At 44.1% G+C, this 22461-nt stretch overlaps 1 long non-coding RNA gene across 2 annotated transcripts in view; it reads right to left on the minus strand.

The window, feature by feature from the left end:
- LOC138579861 (uncharacterized) overlaps positions 1 to 22461 on the minus strand; it is a 50203-nt gene that overhangs the window by 9101 nt on the left and 18641 nt on the right. The window contains exon 1 of one of the 2 annotated variants that reach the window (XR_011304146.1): positions 17162 to 17261. The exons of the other annotated variant lie outside the window; for it this stretch is intronic. This is a non-coding gene — a long non-coding RNA (uncharacterized lncRNA). Of the gene's footprint in view, positions 1 to 17161; positions 17262 to 22461 lie in introns of those variants that run through there. 2 annotated transcript variants of the gene reach the window in all.

Genomic DNA, 22461 nt, shown 5'->3' on the forward strand with positions numbered 1-22461 from the left:
CGGATCTGGACAAGGAAAACATACGACCGAACGGAACCAAGGCGTTAGGCTCAAGATCGATGGAACAGTCCTCAGGACGATTGGGTGGCAAAGGTGCTGGCTTGACTTCTGTGAAAACCTCTCTGAAAGTCTCACCAAGATGTGCCATATTATGGACAGTTGAGGATTCTTGACAAGAAGCTGGGGTGACCTGTAGTTGTAGATAAGATTGTTGAGGAATACAATGCTTCTTGCAAAACTCAGACTCGAGAAGTAGCAAATTAGATACCCAATCTATTTGTGGGTTATGTCTCCTGAGCCAAGTGATCCCCAAAATAACAGGAAAATGGGCAGCTGTAATGATGTCGAATTTTAGACTCTCCACATGCTGGGAAATCTGGACTTCTAGCTCCTCGGTAGTCTGCGTTATTGGTCCTGAAGACAAGGGAGTACCATCTATACCCTCCACCTTCTGATCTTCGAGCCTTGCTAGCCTTTTGAGGCCCACCTTGTCAACCCATAAGGTATCAACAAAGTTACCGGCTGCTCTGCAGTCTAAGAGTGCCAAAGTCTCTTACGAGCTGGTCTTGGATCATCACGCTGATATTGATAACCATGAGTCTGGAATCTTCTGGTGTCTTCTTTGTGGATACCACCAATGAAACGTAGGGACTGGAAGATTTAGATAACCACCAGTTTTCTGTCCCTTTTAAAACCGGGGTGATTCGTTTCACGAACGCCGTTGAGGTAGTTCGGAACAGTCTTTGAGCAGATGTTTGTCAGACCCACAGTAGGCGCAAAGACCTCTTTCTCTCCGTCTCCTTCTTTCTTCCGCGGTGAGTGGTGCTCGGGTGGTTCCAATCTGCATAGGTTCTTCACTCTGTTTAGAAGATGGAGGAAGAGTTTTGGATGATGTACCGATGGTAGAGGGATTTTCTCTGTAACGTTTTTTTTCATTATGCCTCTCCTGGAGTCGATGATCAATCTGTAGGACCGAGGATAAAAGATCCGAAAAAGAGGCAGATCGGGGAGACCGGGCTAATTCGTCCTTTATCTCTTCTTTAAGACCTCTATGAAAAATGGCAAATTGTGCCTGTTCAGGTCAGCCAGCCCCTGCAGCCAGGGTCTTAAACTTAGTGATGTAAGTGAGGAGGTCTGAGGATCCCTGTTTCACATCCAGGAGATCCTCACAAGCAGTGTAGGTGAGCTCATGTCTTTGAAAGGATTCTCTGAGAAGAGCCTTAAAATTCCCGTAATTCTGTAAAACGGGATCCTCTCCTGTCACAAGAGGAGTAGCCCACGCAAGGGCATTGCCCACCATATTCGAAATGAGGAAGCCAACCTTAGCCTGATCAGAAGAAAACATGCGAGGGCGGAAAGTGAAGTAAATAGTGGCAGCTTCCAAAAACTCTTTAAGCTTCTTGGGAGAACCGTCGAACTTCCCCGAAGGTAGGGCCACCGGTGGCAATTCTGGGGGAGGGGGAGGTTCTTTACCTGAAACCAATTGTTTTAATACAACATTTTCTGCCTTAACAGTCTGAAGCTCTTGAGAAAGAGTCTGCACAGCTTTCCTTAGCTCTTGTATCTGATCCTGCAGCTGTTCTGGAGTAGCCATTGGTATCTTCTGGTGTTGCAAACTGTCACAACCTTGTGTAAGACTTGAAGTTACCGTAGGGGTATTGTCCAAATGCTCCGCTTTCCCACCCGATGCACCACTCTCCTCACCTGAGTCTTCAGGGTCTGACGCTCCGACGCCGTGTCGGTGGGCAAGGTAATCCTTTTTACTCTTCGTTGTTAGAGCTCTGACATGGAACGAAGCCGTGGTGGAAGTGTTTAATGGCGGCAAAGCCGTAACAACGGCATCCAACGCCAACCGAGAGGGTTCATGACATTTGGTCAGGGAATGTCCTCTGGCACCTCCTCGGCGTTCGGGAAACGCCAGCTCACAATCTTAAATGGAGCAGAGATTCTGGAGAGAGATGTTTGCTCCACATCAATTCCATCCTTGAACTCTCCTGGACAAAACAGTTTGGTGATACTACAGGCCTTCCTGTCGCCCTCCAAAGACAAGACCTATCCCATTCTGGCCTTGGTGGACTGCAGAGCTATGGGAATTTTCATTGATCAAGACTTGGTTGTTAGTCATCATATTCCGTACGAGACACGAAACACCATGCAGCCGGTGGAAGCAATTGACGGAAGACCCCTCTCTTCAGGACCCATAAGCCTGCAGACTAATAGATCCAACTTTCCATAGACCATCATCAAGAGCGGATTACATTCGACATCATTAAGTCAGCCCATTACTCCATGGTTTTGGGTATGCCCTGGTTACAAAAGCACAATCCGTATATCAATTGGACAGCAGGATCATTATTCCTGGGCTCAGAGTTCTGTATGTCCCACTGTCTATCCCTGGATCCCTCCTCGGTAACTCCTGAAGAACTACCAAGAGACCAGGAAAAACCACTCATGGTTTCCAATGTCATACAAGTTCCAGAGGCCTATCAGGGATATGCTGATGTATTTTCTACTGCCATTGTCCAGGCCTTAGCCCCTCACAGGCCCGAAGACTGTGCCATAGATACGGATCTCTCAGCTGTAATTCCTTTCAGCAGAATGTTCATTCTTTCCAGACCCGAGAAAAAGGCCCTTCGGGAATACCTAGACACTAATCTTGAAAACGGCACCATAAGACCCTCGAAATCTCCAGCGGGTGCTTCATTGTTCTTCGTTCCCAAGAAGGATACCAAGGAACTCAGACCTTGCCTCGACTATAGAGGCTTAAATCAATGCACCCTCAAGGATCGGTACCCACTGCCCCTGATCTCGGATATCCTGGAAGCTGTGAGAGGAGCCGTAATATTCACCAAATTGGATCTCAGGGGTGCCTACCATTTGATCCGTATCCGGGAAGGAGATGAGCGCAAGACTGCCTTTAGAACACCCTTTGGTCACTACGAGTACCTGGTCATGCCCTTTGGACTAGCCAATGCCCCAGCAGTATTCCAATGTTTTATGGATAGGGTGTTGTCTGATATGTTGTTTCTCTTCCTCATTGTCTATCTGGACGCCATATTGATTTTTTCCAAAGACCCTCTGAAGCATGAAGGACATGTTAAGGCAGTTCTATAAATGTTTGTTTCACGTTACCTGTGTGCACTATCTGGGATTTATCCTTAGTCCAGAGGGGATTGGCATGGACCCTTCAAAAGTAAAGGCCATTCTCGCCTCGCCTACTCCCACGTCCGTGAAACAAATCCAATCCTTCCTGGGACTAGCCAATTTCTACCGGAAGTTCATAGCCACCTTTTCCGAGATTGTACAACCCGTGGTGGCTCTGCTAAAGAAGGACACCCCATTTGTCTGGTCAACATTACAAGAAACTGCATTTCAGCGTTTAAAGACTGAGTTCACACAAGCTCCCATTTTGGCTCAACCTGATACAAGTCGACCCTTTTTAGTGGAAACGGATGCCTCTAATTACGCTATAGGAGCAGTGTTGAAGCAGAAGATGGAGGACGATTTGGAACACCCCGTTGCTTATCTGTCAAGAACCTTAACTCCTAGTGAAACGCACTACTCCATCCTAGAAAAGGAACTCTTAGCCATTCGCCAAGCCTTCACTGAATGGCGACACCTACTTCTGGGAGCCAGACATCCTGTCCAAGTCCGTACTGATCATCGAAACCTTCAGATTCTACAGTCACTGGAGTGCAGGAACAGTCATCAGGCACGTTGGGCCTACTTTTTTGCCAATTATCAGTTCCACATTACCCATGTCCCTGGATCACAGAACCTGATCGCTGACGCCTTGTCTCGCCGTCCTGACTACGTGACCACTGAAGATAAGGCATTTCCTAAAATGTTCTCTCCCACGATCTTCGTAGCCCAAGCAGTTGATCTCCTGGAAGAAGTCTGATTGCAAACTCAATCCTCGGAATTATGGAAGGACATTTCAACACGAAATCTCTGGAAATTAAGAGCCAAGGAAGGCTACTTATTCAAGGACAATGCACTACTCATTCCAACACGGAAGTTACAGTAAAAAATAATAAACCTTTGTCATGACACGCTCCATTCGGGCACCGAGGTATCACCAACACCCTCCGTCTTATACAGATACAGTTCTGGTGGCCTAAAATGAAGTCTGACGTACAGCAATACATCCAGGCTTGTATAACCTGTGCCCAAAATAAACATGATAACAAAAGACCGGAGAGTCTTCTTCTGCAGCCTACTCTACCCTCTAAACCATGGGAAATCATCGCTACAGACTTCATAGTGGAGTTACCACCTTCCCGAGGATATACTACCATCATGGTCACCATAGATTTGTTTACCCATATGGCCCATTTTACGCCACTGATGAAACTACCCTCCTCTTCAGAGCTAGCTGGAATATTTCTGGAACACATATTCCAACTACATGGGCTTTCTTCCAAGATCATATCTGACAGGGGTCCCCAATACATTTCACAATTCTGGAAACACCTCTGTCGGGTACTAGGAATCCAACGTGCCCTCTCTTCAGGATATCACCCCCAAACCAACGGAGCCACAGAACGTGCAAATCAGACCCTGGAACAATATCTCCGATGTTTCGCCACCAAGGTCCAGGATGACTGGTCTCTCCTGATACACGTTGCGGAATTCGCTTACAACAACTCCGACCACTCAGCGCTACAGACCAGCCCCTTTTATTGGAGCCAGGGGTTCCATCCATCAGTCTTACCCTCGGTTCTTCCTTACCCTACACCAGTACCTACTGTTGACTCTTGGATTGAAACTCTTATCAACATTCACCGGGAGGCTAAAGAACACTTAGAGAAAGCCAGATCACAAACCAAGAGGTATGCGGATTCCAAGAGAAGACCAGGTCCTTCCTATACGGTCGGTGACCGAGTGTGGCTGTCATCAAAACTACTTCCCCGACACTTACGACCAAACAAGCTGGCTCCCCGCTACCATGGTCCATTTCCCATCAAGGAGATTATCAATCCTGTCTCATATCGAATCAAGCTACCTGACTCCTGGAAAAGAATTCATCCAGTTTTTCACACATCCCTATTGAAACCCTACATCCAATCCTCTTGAAAATCCAGTAGACCACCTCCTCTACTGGTTGACAACCAACTGGAATATGAGGTGTCCCGAATTTGTGACTCCAGGTATAAGCGGGGCCATCTTCAATACCTAGTGGAGTGGAAAGGATATCCTCCTAGCGAAAGGACCTGGGAACCTATTTCAAATATCAAGGCTCCTCGGTTGCTCAGAAGATTCCACCTAATACACCCGGGCAAACCTGGAGGGAAAGGCCTTCGGAGGAGGCAAGCAGTCATGAACTTCAGATCACGCCCCTTTTGGACCTCCTGGTCCTTGTCTCAACGGGGCTTACATTCAGTACTACTTCCAACATGGCCATTCAGAGCTGTAGCCCTTGCTCGCTCCATGCGCTGAGCTTGGCGTGATCTATTTATAGACCACGCCTTCCGCGGCTCTGCGCGTCTCAATGCTATTGCAGAGTAGCCCAGACGTGTGTTCGTAGCTCGCGGTATTGTTTCCTTATCCCAGTGCTATTACCCACTCTTGTCCCTTTCCCCCTTCCTGGTCCCGGGCATTTCTAGCCTTTCAGTCTCCCGGATTCCTGGACTCCGTGATCCCGGAACTAAACGCAACCTGGAACCAGACAAGACTCGAGCAGCGCTGTTCAAGACCAGGAGCATTCGCAAGAAGGCAGCGATCGAAGACACCGGCAAACACCGGACCCAGGTGAGAAGGGGGGAACTCCTTGACCGTGCTGGAGCACGTCAGTCCGACGTGGAATGTGGAAGGACTCGGCCTGTTCCTATGGTAACGGCGTCTCGTGTGGGGGCCGGGAACGTGCTGTATGGTCTGATTGGTGCTTGTCATGTGTGGGAGGTGCCGAGGCGCCATCGTGACATGGCTCCGATGAGGAGGGGAGCACCCAAAACAGGAAAAGAACGGGTGCTTGAGCTCCATACCGCTCAGTCACAGCACTGCTCAAAAACTGCAAAGTGTGAGTGATCCGATACCAGTTGCTGTGTAAAGCATCAACCGGTAAATCTTGTTGGTGCGTAGTTGTCGTGATCATGCACCATCATGTGTTGGCAGGCAGCCATATGCGAAATGCTTCAGGTCATCTCTATGTCACAGAGGGTAGTGTTTGTGACAGGAAAAACATGATGGGCTGCAATGTGCCACAAGAGGAGAGTAGGAACCTGTATAAGTGGGGGCTGTGATCAGGCATGATAAACATTTATATAGTAGGGTTGGAATGAATATGAAAAAGAAGTGGGACCCCTAACTCAGCTTCAACAGAGGAGTGAAGAAGTGAAGTCCTAATATGGATCCATCCCTATGTGAGCCCACTAGTAATGCCCTGTATAGAGATGGGGCATGTGTACCCAAACAAGGGGAGGTAATGCTCCGAATGCAGCAAATGTATCTGGTCCATGGATCATGGAGGTGCAATTTAGGTTGTCAAAGGAGATCCAAATGTGCATAATCTATTCATGGGGGATCCTGTTCGTTCAGCCCATTTTCAAAAGAATCCAATCTATGGATCCACCTCTTTTCCAAGCTAAGAAGCCTGTTCTGTAAGAATCAGATAGGTGAGCCTAAGTCATGTCGCCTCCTCCCTGGAAGCAGATTGGGCTGGAGGAGGGGACTGAGTTTTATGTGGTGTGTTTTTATGAGGTACAGAATCATCCCCAGTCATTTTTACCAAAAATCAGTTATGCCATAAATCGCACATTTGTACAGTTGTGGCACTTTTGCAAATCACATAGGCAAATGACATATTCCACACAGAGTATGGCAGTCCAATTCCCAGGTTTGTACGACATTGTTTCATCCTTAAAATAATTTTTTGTGATTTTCAGTGGGAAATATTTCACTTACAATTCTATAACTTTATACAGGTGAACATATTGTCATCGGGCATGTTAGTATTGAATTTCAAACTGGCACCATATACACTTTCCTCAGAATATACAATTTTCCATCATTTCCATCCCCAACATGCTAGTGAGGGCTACAAGGTCTTAATTTAAAAGCCACAAAAATTGCATTTAAACTGTAAAACGTTTGCATTACTTGCGCTATCCAACAGCAGAAATAACAGTCTTAAAGTTTATTAATAAAAATAGTCTTTTGAGCCAGATGGCAAGCGTTGTCTCCCAAATAAGGTCATAATCTGCAAGGCTGCTTTGTAGTTGGCTGTGAAGCCCCCCAGTTGAGGGGAGGTGTGCTATGCAATTTCACACCTAAGTGTTCTGGAACTCTATTGTACCAGGCTCAAGCCCAGACACAAAGTCTGAAGAGCGTGTGAGATGCTTCCTCTTGGTCCATTCATAGTTTTCAAGGGGCTGGCTCCTTTGGGTAAAGGCAAATCCTGTTCCCAGCAAGCAAATGTCCTTTGAAGCCAAGCAGGAAAACTTGTTCTGTGGCTTCCACAGTAAATGCACGTATTTATTTACTTATTTTTTTTCTGAATCAGAAGCAAGTCTGTTGAAATAAAACATCCCATATATGTTTTCAAACAAAACCGCCCATACATTTCTAGACAAGGACAGGGCCTTATTCAACATTACACTTTTAAAACAGACATTTTTCTTGTTTGCAAAAGCAACCCTTTTTACACGTGGTGAATTTTCCTTTTTCTGTCACATTGCAATGCCGTTTTCTCTTCCATCTAGATTCTAAACATTGTTTACAGCCCTAGTCAGTTTCTCTTACACAGAAATCTGTTCAAGGCAAAGGTCTACTGACACTAACATAGCAAAGAAAAATAGGGCTTCTTTTGAAGAGTTCAGCTGTGATATTTTGTTGCAAAGTGAAGCCTTTTTCCCGTACGGCTGGGAGTAAAGTTGTTTGTGATTTCACAGATTTTGCCTGACACAGCTTGTCATTCAGTGAGAAATGCTTTCGTTTGCTGGAGCACAACCTGAATATGGCTGTGCACAGCTGGGACTCACTGGATCAGAAATGTGTATTGTTGAACAGATGAAAAAGGGCATCAGGCTTCAACATTTGAATGCAAAATATTTCCTTTTTCATTTGGAAATTTTGAGCGAGCAGCCAAGCAGCGCTGCTTTTCAATTCTCTTCTTTGGTGCGCTTAAGTAAACACACTGGAAGCCTCTCTCGGTGTGTTCCCTGTTCCATCTTACCCAATAGGTGCTTGGCAAAGACAGCCCAGCCATCATTTCTGTAGCTTCAAACACAGTTTTGATGCAAGGGAATGGTGCTGAAAGGAGCCAGAGCGCCATTCTGCTGGTAAATGCTGAAGTGCAAATTGGTGATTGAGGGGAATTCTGCTGGGTGGGTAAGCAACCCACAGCAGCACTCACCCAGTCAACCCAAGACACATTGGGCCTCATTACGAGGTAGGTGGTAAGGGATTACCGGCACCAGTAAGGACACCAGTGCCGGTAATCCCTTACCACCCTATTCTGAGGTCCCTTAGCGTGTCCCTTCCTTAACGCCCTGGTTTTGGAAGGGACCCGTTAAGGGACTTCAGAGCTAATAATGGTCCCGCAAAATATTTACAAAATATTAATTTTTTGCATTTGTAAAACATTCTGAAAACAGTAACTTGCACTATATTGCCCAGATTTAAGAATGGCACGTCAAAGGTGCCGAAACACGTGTTATCATTATGGGCTACCAAATAAACCTTAACCTAAAAAGATAAATCTATGTGTGGCGCTGTAATAGATGGATGCAGAAACCCTCTTGTTTCTTCAGTACTAACAAACAAAGTAGGGGAACTCTGTGTCTTCGTTTTTCTGCACGCACCACTGCGACACCAAGAAGCTAGTACAATATTTAAAGTCGCGGAGGTTTAAGAGTGACGTAAAAAAAAAAGTCCCCCACTGGTTGCTTTTTTCTCCATAGTAGTATTATAGTAGCAATAGTAAAAAGGATCAAAGCTGTGAAGTGGATAAAAAGAATAAGTTGTATGAGAGCAGTAAGGTGGCTGAAATTAATGAAATGGACGAAATAAATGTAATGGAGAAGAGGATCAGTGGACGAGAGGAATAAAGTGGATAACAGCAATTCAACTAACCCAAACTACTAGATCATAAATAACAATAAAATAAATATCCAACATCAAGATCCAAGCAAGAAATCGAAAGCTAATAACCTCTAATGTAAACTAAAAAGGACAAAGAGAATAGAATTGTATGAAAGCAGTAAAGCGGTTGAAATTAATGAAATGATTGCAATGGACGAATGGAACAAAATAGGCGAGAGGAATAACGTGAAAAGGATGGAAAGATGAATACAGGATGAGTGCACAGATAGATGGCATGGAATGTAAGAGTGCATGGTATGAATGGAACGAATAGAATAGACTATTCGAGTGCATGAGACGGGAGTAGTGCATGGAACGCACCGAGTGCGTGCGACAAGTGACATGGGCTGAACCGATAATGCAGGATGAATGGATGAAGTCGGTGGAGTGGATGAAGTCGGTGGAGCGGATGAAGTTGGTGGAGCGGATGAGAGTGCAGAATGAATGAGGGCATGGGGCGGATGAGAGCGTGGAGCATATGAGAGCGTGGTGCGGATGAAGGGTGTGGAGTGGATGATAGCGTGGAGTGGATGTTGAGCGGATGTAGGGTGTGGTGGTGTTGAGCAGATGTAGGGTGTTGAGCAGATTTAGGGTGTTGAGCAGATGCAGGGTGTGGTGTTGTTGAGCCGATGTAGTGTGAGTGGATGTAGGGTATCGAATGGGTGTGCAGCGGGTGTAGAGTGTGGAGCGAAAGAAGTGTGTGGACGGAACGGGTTGGAGTGCATGGAATGGGTTGGAGTGCATGGAACGGGTTGGAGTGCATGGAACGGGTTGGAGTGCATGGAACGGGTTGGAGTGCATGGAACGGTCGTAGTGCAAGGAACTATTGGAGTGTGCTCGATCTCAAGCATCTAAGGTAACCCACCATATTCACATCTCCACACTCTCTTCTTTACACCACCACTCAACTAGAACACAGCGATACTATGACACTATTCGATATAGCTGTTCTCATACCATCAATTGCCTCATACTCCCCCTCACCCTAACTAAACACAGCTGGTTACACACCCTCCAGCCTAGGCGTTCTCCTCAGGCCTAACGCAGCCAGAATCGGTCTGGATTACAACCTGCCAGAACGAACACATACTCCTGATCTCTCAACCACCACACCTACCGCTAAGAAGCAGCTATCACACGAATGCCACACTAGCTGCACACATATCCGGTGCTCACACACACCTTTTGACTCTCTCTGCTCTCTACTGACTTGAACTTTGGTTCCAGAGGGCGTTCAACCTACCAGCGCCTTGAGACTATACCAAAGGTAAATAAGGCGCTATATAAATGCAAAGTAACATAACATAACATAGCATGTTCTTTGAAATTCATGGGGAATACAAGAATAATACTACATCATGAATAAATTCCAAGTGGATCACAAGTATGTTTTAAAGCGGTGAGCAGAAACTGTGGTATGAGAAGCACCCAAAAAATCCCATAACTGTAATCATCACCTCTGGTTGGTGAGGGTTAATTTTAGAGAATGTAATCAGTGGTTGGGCAGAGACATTGCTCTCTCTACTCTTGTACTCTTGGAGTAGTTGGGGGTGTGTGGGCGATATTGTTGAGCATTATGAATGTCAGTAATAATCTCATGGACAAGGTCCAAACTCACTAATGCTAAGTATTATAGGGGACCTGAAAAGGAATGATCCAGGGCAACAGATAAGTACCTTGGTAAGTCTGTATAAGAAAGTAACGATGATAATATTGGCACTAACCTGGTTGGTAAGACTAAGGACTCTTCTGTAATGAGTGACGTTCTCACGGTTAGGGTGACTCTGTATATAAAGCTACAAATCAGATTGAGTAATCTGAGTAAGATATTGTTTTGAGTATGGGTGCATCTCTCTAGTAACGCGCAAGAGGAGGAATACTTATTGAAAAAAGTTTGCAACCAAACAAGCTTGTCCCTGGCGACTGCTTTCTATAAGGTTTTTGTTTTCTGTAAGTATTAAAATGTTGTCTGCATGAGTAATTCTTAAATCCTTGTGTGGCTGCTACACAGAAACAATTTGAAAGAGAATTGATATGAGATATAAAGTTTTACTCCAATGCGCCAACCTTTAGGGTTAAATTTGTTACGGTGAGTCTTCAAATTATAGATCCAATAATGATTTTTGAAAAAGAACAAGAAAAACATGGAATCTTCAATGTATTAGTTCTGTTTTGTAGTACTTTTTATTGCGAATTCCACATGTTACCATCACATGTAAAGTTCTATTCAGTCCAAGTGTTAACTTCACACTTAAAAATTCAATAAGCAATGGTTCTCAATGAATAATATCAGTTTTCACAATTAATTGTTTTAGTTCCCTCTCGACACGTGTTTCCCCATTGTTAATTTGCAATGGTTCATCAGGAGAGCAAATCCTAGTCAATTTAACATTATAAAAAGAAAAGGAAAAAGAGAGAGAAAAAAAAGAGAGATACCGTTGTCACAATTGTTATTTAAAGAAAAAGAAATTTCTTTTTGATATCAAATAATGTATTGTTTCATGACTCACCCAATTTAGTTCCTTCATATACACTTTATATAATGTGTTCACTTTATCCAAATTAGTTTAACTGTTGGTCGAAATAGGTGAATTTTTTTGGGATAATTGTCAGCTCTCTGCTGTTGATTCTAAATCCAATCTGTTGAGACAGAGAAGGCTAGCTTAGAAATGTAGACCGTCTTTCCAGATTACTAATATCTAGTTTAAAGATAGCTTGGAAATAATTTAGCTTTCCAAAGTAGAGTTGCCTACTAGTGCAAATCTGCTAATGCTCACCTTCGGTTTTCTAATTGTTTTCCTCTTCAAATGAGCATCCTTCCTGGTGCTGGTTCCATGCAGTTCACCTATTTCGACCAACAGTTAAACTAATTTGGATAAAGTGAACACATTATATAAAGTGTATATGAAGGAACTAAATTGGGTGAGTCATGAAACAATACATTATTTGATATTATCAAAAAAATATTTTCTTTTTCTTTAAATAACAATTGTGACAACGGTATCTCTCTTTTTTTCTCTCTTTTTCCTTTTCTTTTTATAATGTTAAATTGGCTAGGATTTGCTCTCCTGATGAACCATTGCAAATTAACAATGGGGAAAGACGTGTCGAGAGGGAACTAAAACAATTAAGTGTGAAAACTGATATTATTCATTGAGAACGATTGCTTATTGAATTTTTAAGTGTGAAGTTAACACTTAGACTGAATAGAACTTTACATGTGATGGTAACATGTGGAATTCACAATATAAAGTACTACAAAACAGAACTAATACATTGAAGATTCCATGTTTTTCTTGTTCTTTTAAAAAAATCATTAATTGGATCTACAATTTGAAGACTCACCGTAACGAATTTAACCCTAAAGGTTGGCGCATTGGAGTAAAACATTATATCTCACATCAATTCACTTTCAAGGAGGAATACTTATACTTACCCCTCCGGCTTGAGTGGAAAATTAAAGTGAAAAGTTCAACGGCACAGTGGCTGTATATCAATATATATCCCTGCAAATTGGTTTGAAAGAGTGGTTGAGTGGAAAGTTAAAGTGAAATGTTCTACAGGACAGTGGCTGTATTTCATATATATCCCTCAAGTTGGATTAGAAAAGCGGTTGAGTAACACAGTGAAAGATCCATACTTGTCTTGTTCCGGCCGTAAGCTAGTGGTTGCATAATGACAAATCTAATTAGTGGTGTACTAAACAGCGAGGAGAGTAACATGTCAAATTACAAAGTTTTTAAAAAAAAGCATATGACTGGATTTCTGGATATAACCCTACAATCAGGATAAATGTATCAGAGTGCTGTACATAGTAGCTATCATAGCATTTCCTTTGGATCACACATTCAATGATGCTGGAAAGCATTAATTGACATCATGTAGTAGCGTTGCTAGTTATGACCCTGCAGACCTCTAATCATTAATCAAGATAAATATGCCAAAATACTGTACATAAAAGTGGCTATCAGAGCATTTCCTTATGATCACACATTCAATGATGCTTATACGCATAAATTGCTGCCATAAAGTGGTGTTGCTACTTGTGTTAGAGTTGCGTCAGCCAAAAGGGGCCACGAATACATAAGTTGGGACAAAGAGTGTGCCATGAAACAAGAGATGAATTAACTCACCCGGTGGGAGGCAAAGCACCCAGGAATTCCTTGTGGTCTGCCGCGTGGCAGACTTCTGCACGGCAATGATTTAATATTCTCTTGGCGAAAAGTATGAGCATCACGAGACGGGGAGCCTGCGCATGTGTAAGGGCGAATGTAAATATTTACTTTAAAAATCGCCAAAACAGTATCACTCTGGCAAGTACTCCCCTTGGATTCAGTAGAGTTACATATACATACAAATGCATTGGGGCATAAGCATTTCCCTGAGAAATAATCAGGGATGTCTAGTGAAGAGAAGTTCGAAATAAAGTTTAGAGAGATAATGGTATTGGTTGAAATGAAGGAGTATATTGGATTAGCAGTGTGCACGTGAAGGAAGAACACATGAGGAAATTCCTGAGACAAGTATGGCGAATGCTGCCGGTGAATAGCAAATAGTAAACAGATGTGGAGGGATGCAAAGCAAATAGCAATATGGCAAGGAATCACTAGAATAGTAATTTGTGAGGGAGGTATGCACAGTGACATATTAGAAAATCAGTCTGAGTAATGTGGGTGCTTCTTCTGCCAACAATAATACAAAAGACACTTGAACCAATTGTCAGAAACTCACATGTTGCAGTCCCTAAAAACATAAAATATCATACAACCAGTACTCAAGGTGTGGTTTTTACACAAAGTTAACACACTTGTTTCCACGCAATGTGTAAAGGAATCGGTAACTATTAGTGTAGGTTCCCTTCCAATATCACATAAATAGGTCCAGAACAGATCATCCAAGCATTGCAAGTACGTAAAAGAGAAAGACAGTGTCAACCAAATATCTTGGTATGTACATTATTGGCAATGTTGGAAAAATACAAATGCATTAGTAAGGCAACTTTAAAGAAACACATTCATTTTATGTTCTATATTAAGACCATCTTTAGTGCCTCTGCATTTACATATACGTTTCAATTCCATTTGACACAACATGAGCGTCCAGTTACCCCCACGTTTGTTAGTGGTGGCTTTCAGTAGCCCTATGAACTGAATATCTCTCTTATCTGACAGTTGATGGTTTTTCTGACAGTGTTGTGCTAGGGGTAATCTGGGGTCCTGGCTGCTAAGACTCACCAGGTGTTCTCGAATATGAATTCTTAATTGTCTTATAGTGCTGCCGATATAGGCCTTTTTGAAAATACATGTAATGGGATAGACCACATAGGTGGTCTTGCAGTTAATGAAGTCTTTAATCACAATCTCCCTTCCATGTGTTAGGGTAAATCGATCACAGTTGTTGTGAACATATTGATGCATATTGCATGAGCCACAGCGTTACAAACCAAGCAATGGTGTCATCCAATTTAGAGTGCTCCCTGTTTTGGCTGTCTCGCTGCTCAAATATGAGAGACAGAGCAAGTTTCTGATTGTGGGTGCCCTAGTGTATACAAACTGAGGTTTGGAGGAGATGTGGTTGTTTAAATCTTTATTCATGCACAGTAGACCCCAGTGCTTCTGCAATATGTCGTATAATGTATGAGCATCACTCGAGTACTGTGTGATGGAATTTGTGGTTGTTCTATTCTCAGATTGGTTAATCAATTTAAGTTGCAGCACCTCTGTCCTTGCGCATACTTTTATTTTATTAAGACTTTGATTAATTACAGATGCCAAGTATCTTCTTGCTTGGAATCTTGTGGACAGCAGGGCACATTCAGCTTCAAAGTGTTAATCCTGGCTACAGTTTCTACGAGCCTGATGAAACTCCCTATGCAGGTATATTGTTGATAGTAGTCCTACGATGACAGCTTGAGGCATGAAGAGTAGAATTGACATCAGTAGGTTTTCTGAATGTTTTTGTCTCGATTTTGTTCTATCTATCTATAAGTTTCTTGCATCGCGCCACACGCCCGAAGGCCTCAGGGCGCTCACGAGACAAAAAACAAAACATCAAACGGAAAAAGGGGGCGCAGAAAAGAGGGTCAGTAGCACAGAGGGAGGAAAAGAAAACCAGATCTTAATCCATCCCAAATTAGTAGGATGTCACCAAAGTATCTTTTCTAGAGAATCACATGTTCCGCAAAACCATTGTCATTGAGTGCATGTGTGGCTTCATATTCAGCCATGAAGAGATTTGCCAAAGACGGCACATATTTGGCCCCCATGGTGACACCCTTGACTTATGAATAGTATTTTTCATTAAACAGAAAAATATTGTTATTTAGTGTGAATTACAAAAGGGATTTCATCATTTTAACATGTTTGAGATAGGACGCAGAGTGTTTCCTAAATGTGTAATCGATTGCCCTAATGGCTAAATCATGATCTATTGAAGAATATAGTGCTGCCACATCAAGTGTGGCCAGCTGATACCCATCCTTCCATTCGCAATCCTTTAATAAATAAAGGACCGCTGTGCTATCTCTGAGATATGAGGGGTGTGAGAAGACATGTTCCCTGATAGTATGGTCAATATATTTGGATAGGCCTTCGGTCGCCCATCCAATCCCACTCATAATGGGTCTGATCTCTGGGAGTTTGTCAAAGGGCTTGTGAATTTTCAGTAGAAAGTATATAGTGGGAATCCTGGGATCCTTACTCGAAAATAATTTCTTCTCGTCGTCAGTGAGAAGCCCTATGGTGCCATTTGGACATTTCAGTCTGGAGTTTAAGAACAATTTGTTTAGTAGGATTGCTGGCCAGAGTTTTATAACAACCTGGTGTTGCTAAGTGAGTCAAACCCATGCTAATGTAATCTGTTCTATTGAGTATAACCACATTTCCGCCAGTATCTGCTTCTTTGATGACAATGTTGTTGTCAGATGCAAGTGTCTTAAGAGCATATCTCTTGTTCCAAATAAGATTATTTTTGTTGTTGGCACGCTGTACTTTGCCGGTGGTGTAAAGGTGTTTGTGAATATCAGTGATTACTGCTTGGTGCAAAGTGTCAATTACATTGGCACTAGTTGTCTGGGGCATACATTTAGATTTGGATGTGAGCTCTAATAGTGGCAAGTTACTCTGTAGCACATGTAAGTCAGTGCATACTGTCTCTCGATCGGTTTGTGCACTGTAGTCCAGAGATAAAAGGAGGTGAGTATCTTCAATGTCCGATATAGAAATTGTGCTGGTGGGTGGTGGTTTGTCTTTGGCAATGTAAGTTTTCACTTGAGTTGCAAAGTACTTTTTAAGTTTCAACTTGCGGACAAACTTAAAGAGATCTGTTTGGAAATCCACATAATTAGTCCCGGTAGTTGGGGCTAAAGATAAGACTTTGTTAAGGACAGCCTCTTTTGTTTCTGTAAGTGCCCTATTGGATAGGTTGATAACTAAGTTGGGTGATGTTATGATTGTACAAGTCTCCTTGTACTAGTCTCCTCGTACTTGATCTTGTCAGTCTTCTGGTTGCCCTTTGACCTCCCCTTGTGCCGGCCCTCCTGTCCCTAATGTTGCATTCAGTGTTGTGATATTTTACACTAGAGGGTCCTGATATCTGACGTGTCTGGTATTTGCTTGTTGGGTGCCCTTTTTGTCTCGCTAAATTTGTTCTAAAAAAAACCTCCCTGATCTTCTGCTGCCTGCAGTCATGTCTACTGATTCAGGTGTAGCGTCCGTGGTGGTTTCTCCTTCGGATTCTAGATCAGAGCTTCCTGGCGTGGTATTAGGTGTGCTATCACAAGACCTATTTTTGGGAACATCATCATATTTTGGTTGGAACGTGTGTACCGTGTCATCTCTATAATCACGTTCGCCCCTAAAGAACCTGCATGATTTGCGTAATTTGATTTCATCCTGATAGATTTCAAGAATATCATGCATCTTGTTGTAGTTACTCTGCTTAATGCTCTCTCTCTGGGTTAGTCATCTCACCAATTTATCTTTTAAATTTTTCTATATCAGCAGGTACTCTTGCATGTTCTTGTCAAACTTGGACTCTTCTTCTGTTAAATCACTTAACACCAGATCCCCCTCCTCCTCACCTGAACCTTCTGATGGTGATTCCTGAGGTTTCTTCTTTTTCTTGTCTTTAGTCTTTTTCTTTTTGTAGAGGTAGGGCCTCCCACGGGTAGAACCCACTCTGTCGCCCGATCTGACAGGACAAGCAGAGGACCCATTAGCAAGAGCACCAGTGAGATGAAAAAAGCCCAAGGCTAAAAAAAACATATCTTTGTTCCAGGTAGTAGACACGTATGCAGGTGAGTATAGTTCCAGTGTTGGTCATCTGTTGTTACAATCTCGAGTCCAGAGTTATAGAAATAGCAATGAAGTAGTCCGTAGGGGAAGTGGACGGCTCTGCAGGACAAGAAGCTGCGAACACCAGTGTCCGCAGCCGCAAGAAATGAAGCAGTCCACGGGGAGACAAGGACGGCTCTGCAGGACAGGAAACTGCAAAGTCCAGCGCCCACAGCCACAAGCAAAGTGGAGCCGCAGAAAGGAAACAGGGCGCCAGGGAGTGGCCCAGACAGAAGAAAGCAGGCACTAGGTAAGAGGTAACGAGAGGAAAGAAAATGGATAGTAACAAAAGGGGAAAGCCAAAAGGGAAAGTAGAACTAAGACGCCACAGCGAAACCGGGTGGAAGAAAAGGGAGAGAGAGAGAGTGGGTCAAACCGGAACAACGAAGGGGCTCGGGACGAGACCCGAAGAAACCTGGGAGAAAAACAGAGTCCAGGAAGGGAAGAAAACAGGTAAGGAAAGTACATAAACCCTAGCACAGAAACCCAAAGGCAGAAAGCAAAGGGGTTGCAAAGCGCCGAGCGGCTTGGCTAAATACAGAAGGAAAGAAAAACACAAAAAAGACTAGAGCGAACAACAAGGAAGAGGACAAACAGAGAACGGCACAATCTAATGGCGGCGCCAGCGCCAAGCAGACCACAGCCGCCAAGAGGGCATTTGAGGGGGGCGCATGACAGTTCTCTCTTAGCATGTTCTATCAGCAGTTCAATCATAGTTTTGGAGCTCTGTTTAAGATTGTCCTCCGATTTGTCAGCTATGTTCTGATTTCCTATGTTCTCAAAGTTAGAAAATATTAGTATCCCGAGTCCACGAGGGATTCTTCTGCTATCAAAATAGTTGGAAAGTGATGCTTGCTCCTAGTATATGTTGATTTCCTTCTTGGATAGTCCTTCTAATCGGATACATTTTTGTCTCAGTGTTTCAGTCGCAGGGTTTCTATCTCGAAATGCATTACTGTCTGTACCCCTTGGAGCAAACAGGGCTACCCTATCCTCTTCGATATTGAGTAAGCATTCTGCCATGATAGATAGGTCGGACACTAAGCAGGCACTCGTGCGGAATGACAGTAAGTTAAATAAAGTAGGTAGATCCGACTCACAGTGCGCTTGTTGTCCTGGATATAGTGTGGCTTGCTGCACTGCCAGAGCCTTGAGGCTCTACTCCCAACCTCAGAAGGTAACTAAGACTCTGGATGGTTGCGCTAGCCTAAATAATCATATTCCTTTAACCAGCTTTTAGGTTTGGTCGAAGGAAAGCAGCAGCAATTCTTCTTCCAGCTGGGCTACAAGGATAAGCAGCTTCAAGTTTCAACTTCAGCTTCTGAACAAAATGGGAAGTGAGAGGTCCCAGATATACACATCTGTCCCTCATTCACTCTGCTAAGCCAAGCTCAGTCAGCCAATCAGACAGAAGGGCATTCATGCATGCAGGCAGCCAATCCGGCTCACAGGCATTCAGGCTATTCACTTCCACCAGACACCCATAACAAGGAATGTGGACTGGGGCAAGCACCCAGCCTTTCTGCACACCACGCTGCATTCATGTCCGTTTCAGGCAGGGCTGTCTCAATATTTGTGTCACACACACAGAAACCAGACACCTATAACATAGAATGCATATTGGTCACACACTCTATTCCCACAGGTCCCACCCCAAGGATGTACCCACAACATACAGTCACTGGGAAGGCTCCAGCCAGTCTGGCCTGGATTTCCCCACAATATCATATATGGTTCTTCCACCCAACAGCCAGTCTGGGGAAGGGACAGAGTCGGGGCTTCCCAGGACTTTGAGAAAACAAGGCAACAGGCAATAGAAACCAAGCGGCCACAGGAGCCATCTTGCCTTCTATCAGGAATCCACTGATTCCTATGGCAGGGCCTGGGCGTCCCAATACTCAAAGCACCTGTCAAATTCAGCATGGAGCTGCCACCAGCCCATACCCTGCTCTGTGGGCAACACACAGGTGCCAAAAACATACACTGGGGGGTACAGGGTTGTACCCCCACCCATGGGTGTCATAAGGGTATCCCAAGAGTCTCTGTTCACCACAACCAAAAAGAGAAAGAGCTGCACTGCCAGGAGTCCCACAGAACACACATGATAAGGGAGTACAGGACAAGTACATGGAGGCCCTGTCCCTCCAATGCATTTCTATCATCACAACGGCTCACTTACCGATGCAAAGTCTTGAATGTAGCGAGTGCGGTAACTTGCGAGTCCTAAGAATGAACGCAAGTCTGACAGATTGGAGGATTGAGTTGCATTGTTGAGCACCGCCACTTTCTCAGGGTCCGGTGTCATTCCTTGGGCCGAGAACATGTGTCCAAAAAATCTTAGGCTGCCTGCCTTTCCGGAACTCACATTTCTCCTTGTTGAGCGTAAGAAGAGCTGCTTCCAGCGCTTTGCACACCCTCGCCAGCATGCTGCCTTGCTGGTCCTGGTCCTTTCCAAACACCAAAATATCATCACTGTAGATAAAACAGTTGAGGATGTGTTTAATGAGGTTATAGATCTCCAACTGGAAAATTTCAGCCTGCCGAGGAAACCCCGAAACTGAGGCGTTTATACCTGAAGAGACCTAAATGAGTGACAAAAGTCATTATGTGCCAGGACGCCTCACACAGCTCCGCTGGTGGTATCTCTTGTTTAGGTCCAGTTTAGAAAACACTTGTGCTCCATTGAGGAAATGGACCATGTTGGTGATACTTGGGGAAAGATGCCTCTCCCTCATTATCACCTCGTTTGGTCGGTGCATGTCAACGCACAGTCTAATGGCGTTCAAACCCTTTTTTGTGTCAGGGACTATGGGCGAGACCCATGAGTTCGGCCTTGTCATTGGCTCAATGATGTCTTGTTCCAAGAGTTTGTGTAACTCTTCTTCTACTTGTCTCTGAATATTCACAGGGACCTCCCCTGTAATGTTGTACCACAGAGTGTACCTCCGGGTCTATGTACAGCTTGATTTGTCTGTTTTTTAATATACCTAGTGTGAGAAACCAAAGGGTGTCTCACCCGCTAGTCCTCAGAAACTTGTCATCCAGGTGGCCAGGACACGGCCATCGCTTTTGGATCAAGTTCCTGGGGGTGGACCAGTGCGGGGGGGATCACGTGGGTGAGGGGTCTTCGCAGAGTGGGGGTGAGGCAGCCAATGGTGAGATGTAGTGTTCCCCCCTTTGTTGTACACATAACCCATCCTATATTTCAGGATTATCCGAGGTCCCAACTCCCACCCCCTTTCTACACAAACACTGGGCCAAGGAAGAGGGAGACTGAGAATAACAAGACTAACTTTTATACATTGCACTGGACATGTCCCTCTAATCAGATCAGGCAAAGTCAGGCGCTTGAATTTAAGTGCATACACCTGATACCAACTAGCTCTCCTCACACGGATAAAGGGTGGTACCTAGAGACACACTCTGAGCAACGTGGAACACGAGTAAGAGCAGAACTTCTGGGGCGAAGGCAAACCTACTGGAGCAGAGCGATGAACCAAGGGACGAGAGCAGCAGGTCAATAAGCCCAGGAGTTCCCTACAGGAGGTCATTGCCTCCAAAAGGCCACAAAATATATGTGGAGAAGGCTAAATCCCAAGGCAGAAGGCTGCATTGTGTTTTGAGGATGCCAGCAAACCACCCGTGTGAACGGCAGAGTTGGGAAGGCGAGGCAAAGCTCGTGGTACTAACCTTGACTCGTGAATTGGAAAACTGTAAAGAAAAGAAAGAAACGCAAACAACCAGTGATTTGGCAAATGACCTGAGAGACCGGTCTATGCTAAGGAAAGATTCAAGTGGAAACATTATATCACAAGTGAAGGCTGCATGTTTCGGGATAAGAGACAAGGAAAGGCAGACCTGTGAATGAACTTTGAAGTAAGGACATCTGAGTAATGGAGCGGTCCGGCGAAAGGAAGTAGCCCACTCGAAAGACTCAGGGAAAGGTACATTGTTGTAGCAATAAAGTGAATGAACTGTAAAAGCGAAGTAATCAAAATTAACCCTGAGAGAAGGGGATGGTAAAAAGCTGAATGTTGAGGTTTGAGTCAAAGTGATCCTTCGAAGGTCTGTAAAGAAAGCCATGCACATTTAAAAGTCTTCAACATCCGAAAGTGGTCCAAGTCTGACTGAGGGAGGCCCGAAGTGTAAAACACTTTGGGAAGGAAGCCCCTACAATGATTGCTGAACTTTCTGTTGCGAAAGGTCTGAGCCCGACAGAGGGGGACCAACATGAACTTTTATCGTGAAAGGTCTGAGCCCAACAGAGGGGTACCAACGTGAACCTTTTGAGGTCTGAGCCCGACAGAGGGGCACCAACATGAACTTTTGTTTTGAAGAGGTGAGCCTGACAGAGGGGCACCAGGGTGAACTTTTTGTTGAATGTTGTTACAAAGGCTGTAAAGAGAGTCTTTAAATGCGTTGTTCTGCCTATGAGGACCGCCCTATTCCATGCTGTCTAACATGGGGAGGAGAGCGGATTCAGCCACATGTATTCTTTATGTTTGAACACCGATTTTCCTTTACATACATATCTCTTTTGTACAAGAGATAGAGCCAACATTTTTTATTTAACATAGGCCATTTTGATTTGACAGACTCCACTAGGACTGTTTTGTTTATCGTTTGATGGTCGAGACTACTCCCATCTTAGTTATAGGGCAAAGTAGGAGTTTTTCCAAACCCAGAAACTTTAATAAAGGTTTTACAAATTGTACTTTTTTATGTCAGTATCATACTTGTGATACCATGCCACTGTTACGCTAGGCCCCTGAAGAGTGTGGGAAAAAAATGCTCAATTCTTGCTGCAGAGTCCATGTATTTGTGCACCATGAGCCGATAAAGTACATGAATCAGCCCCGCATCTAGTGCTGCCTTGAAGCTCAGGATGCACCCGCTTTCTGTGGCCACCGTCAATACATGAATGGGCAACTTCTTGGTCTGTGCTTTGTACTTGCACTCAGCTATGAAGTATCCCTTGATTGGTAGCGGGGTCCTCAACCCGTAGGGGTAAATGTTCACATCTGCTAGCTTGAGCTTGGTAGAGAGT

Source organism: Ambystoma mexicanum, chromosome 1p (genome assembly GCF_040938575.1).
Source record: "Ambystoma mexicanum isolate Mex_15411 chromosome 1p, UKY_AmexF1_1, whole genome shotgun sequence".
Taxonomy (NCBI): domain Eukaryota; kingdom Metazoa; phylum Chordata; class Amphibia; order Caudata; family Ambystomatidae; genus Ambystoma; species Ambystoma mexicanum.